Source organism: Scatophagus argus, chromosome 17 (genome assembly GCF_020382885.2).
Source record: "Scatophagus argus isolate fScaArg1 chromosome 17, fScaArg1.pri, whole genome shotgun sequence".
Lineage (NCBI taxonomy): Eukaryota > Metazoa > Chordata > Actinopteri > Scatophagidae > Scatophagus > Scatophagus argus.
In genome coordinates, this window is record NC_058509.1 from 20213159 (window position 1) to 20216771 (window position 3613).

Consider the following 3613-nt stretch of genomic DNA (forward strand, 5'->3'; position numbering starts at 1 on the left):
CTGAGGTCGCCAGTGTCAACCAGCAGGCTGGTAACCTTCAGCATGAGCTAGAGGAGAACCAACAGAAGACAGTCCTGCAAAGAGAATATGAGGAGCTGAAAGCGGCACACATCCACAGCCAGGAGACGTCATCAGCTGAGCTCCAGGCAGAGAAGGAGAAGAACCAGTCTCTCCAAGCAAAACTGGACACAACCAACGCTATGCACAATGACCTCAACAGAATGTTTCAAAATGAGGCCAACAAGGCCAAGGAGTGGGCTGACAACCTTCAGCATGAACTGGAGAAGGAATTCCAGCAAAGGATGATCCTTCAAAAGTACTATGAGGAGCTCCAAGAGACACACAGACACAGCAAGGAGACACTCACTGCTCAGCTCCAGGTGGAGAGAAAAAACAAAACACTTCTCCAGCAAGAACTGGACAGAATGAAAGTTTCATACCAGGAGGAACACCTAAGGTATGAAGCTGAGGTCGCCAGTGTCAACCAGCAGGCTGGTAACCTTCAGCGTGAGCTAGAGGAGAACCAACAGAAGACAGTCCTGCAAAGAGAATATGAGGAGCTGAAAGCGGCACACATCCACAGCCAGGAGACGTCCTCAGCTGAGCTTCAGGACCAGAAGGAGAAAAACAAGCATCTCCAAGAAGAACTGGAGAAGATCAGTGTTTTATACCATGAGATCAGCCAGAGGTATGAAACAGATGTTCTCACTGCCAGACAGCAAGCTGACACCCTCCAGCGTGAGCTTGAGAAGGAGAGCCAACAGAAGACAGTTTTGCTAAAAGAATATGAGGAGCTGCAAGCAGCACACGTGCACGCCCAGGAGACATCCTCAGCTGAGTTCCAGGGGCAGGAGGAGAAAAACAAGCATCTCCAAGAAGAACTGGAGAAGATCAGTGTTTTATACCATGAGATCAGCCAGAGGTATGAAACAGATGTTCTCACTGCCAGACAGCAAGCTGACACCCTTCAGTGCCAGCTTGACAGAGAAATTGAGGCACACACAGAAAGCCTTTCACAAAGTAGGAAAACAATCAACCAGCAGAAGGCTGCCTTCTGTCAAAAGATGGTGGAGGAGACCGACGACATGTTGCAGACAGAGAGTCCTTATGCGGGAGAGCTGGAGAAGCTGAAAGCTAAGCTCAATGACCAGATCTCACACAATCCAAACCCTTCCACTCTCGAGGCCGAGAGAACAGACGACCCGCCTCCAAGAAATATGGCCAAGCAGGAGGAGGAGCATGAGGATGAACCCCACCCTGCACCTGCTGTGGACACACCAAAAGAAGATGAAGTTCCTGAGGAGCTGCAGAACAATCAACAGGCATCCACCTCCGATGCATCAGACCTTGAACATCAGTCTCCAACAGACCCGCCTCCAAGAACTATGACCACGCAGGAGGAGAATTGTGAGGATGAGCCCTGCCATTCACCTGCAGTGGACACACCGAAAGAAGCCGAAGTCCCTGAGGAGCCGCCGAACAATCAACAGGCGTCCACCTCTGATGCACCAGACCTTGAACACCAGGAGGAGGCTGAGATCTCCGAGGAGACTCCCCAACCAAAGACACCTTCCTTCTGGAAAAGAACACGTCACCTTCTCGGCTTGAGGAAACCACAAAAGTGGAAAAATAAGAACTAGGACTGCCAGAAACACCATCATCCACCAACACCAAAATAAAACCAAACAGTGACATTCTTTGGACCCTTTCCACAGTAGATATTTTGGCTTGTCATAGCGTGACAAGACAAAATGTCTACAGTGAAAGGGTTCTGTTTAACATAGGGACTGACAGTAGGGTTTTCTCCGGGTGCTCCGGGTTCCTCCCACAAATCCAAAATCTTCCAGAAAAATGGTTGATAAATGGATTTAAAAAACACACACACACACACACACACACAAAAAAAAACACATAAAATAAAATAAAATAAAATAAAAATAGGTCAAGGTCATGCTGGAAGCTCAGTGAAACTGAACTAAGGTACAGCTGTACTTGTTGTCACGGTGGCCGAGAGGTTAAGGCGTTGGACTTGAAATCCAATGGGGTTTCCCCGCGCAGGTTCGAATCCTGTCCGTGACGGTCTACCTGTATTCAGTTTCCCTGAGGGAGTCGTCTCAAAGGGATCAATAAAGTGAGCTCTGAGTCTAAAACACAAGCAGCTATGTGTGCATTGGTGCAATTTAGACCTACCAAATGGTTGTTACCCAGAGCAGGCATACTGGCTCACAGCATAGAAAATAAACTGCTCTTCGTTCACATACTGAGGGGATTTCAAAGTGCTTTATACACTATTAAAAAGTGAAAAATTGAGACGACAGAGAGACAGTTTCAGAACTAATATCTAATCAAAAATAACCAATTAAATTTAGTAAATTAAACTGATTACCTGAAAATGACCTTGAAAGCGTATACAGTATATAGACAAAAATATCCAGACACACCTCTTTATGGGGCTATTTTTCAGGGTTAGGGCTGGGCCCCTGACTTTTTCCTGCAATAATGTTAGCAAAGAAGGAGGTAAGACTATTAAACTTCACTGTATAATTCACTAGCAGGCTATCTGCGCCAAACATCTCAAATTTGATCATGATATGAAACCATCGATAAAGGCAATCGATTCTATTCGCTCCAAAGGACTCAAGGATTCAAGGAGCTTTATTGTCATTTCACACATGTAGAAACATGAGGTGGGACGAAATTAGTTTCCCCGGTCCCGGTATAAGCCCAATTACCTAACAAAATACCTAATGCAAATAAATATAAACAACACTATATAAATATAAAAAAGACAATCAGAATAAAAGATAGAAACAATCAGAATAAAGCTATCTAAACAGTACTGCGGTATTGTGCAAATGGCGGAGTAGTGCAAATGACAGTAGTGCAAATGAAATGAGTAGTTCAGAGTTCTGTGCAAATGGCTGCATTGTGCAATGTTCCATGGGTGGTTGTTGGGAAGGGGTGTGTGGATGTGTGGGTGGGGTGTAAGGTATGGGGTAGCAGCAGGGGCTACAGAGGACCTCCAGAGTTCAACAGTCTCACAGCTTCTGGGAAGAAGCTGTTCCTCAGTCAGTCACGTTTTTTTTCACGTTGGTGCAGAGGTTGTTCTCTCTGCACCAACCCTTCAGGTGTTCCACCTCCTGCCTGTAGTCGGACTCTTCGCTGCTGACGATGCGTCCAACCACAGCTGTATCATCCGCAGGCTTCACAATAAGGCAGCTCAGATGTTGCGCTGAGCAGTCGTGTGTTAGCAGGGTGAACAGGAGTGGGCTCAGCGCACAGCCCTGGGGAGAGCCGGTGCTGAGGGTGACGGGGGAGGAGGAGATATCATGGATCTTCACTGTTTGCGGCCTGTCCGTCAGGAAAGCACTTCATGACTATCGGAGTGAGGGCTACTGGCCGATAGTCATTCAGGCTCGTCACTGTGGAGGTCTTGGGAATGGGGATGATTGTGGCGGTCTTCAGACAGGTGGGGACCGTCGCTTGTTGGAGAGAGGTGTTGAAGATGTCCGTCAGTGCCTCTGTGAGCTGATGTGCACAGCCCTTCAGCACCCGCCCCGGGATGTTATCGGGACCTGCAGCTTTGTGTGGGTTTATCCTCTGGAGGGTCCTC

The 3613-nt window shown here is 47.5% G+C and overlaps 1 non-coding gene across 1 annotated transcript; it reads left to right on the plus strand.

Annotated features, from left to right (window-relative positions):
* Positions 1 to 1997: 1997 nt before the first annotated feature.
* Positions 1998 to 2079, plus strand: trnas-uga. Its single transcript has one exon. It is a non-coding gene; the product is annotated as a tRNA-Ser (tRNA).
* Positions 2080 to 3613: the final 1534 nt, after the last annotated feature.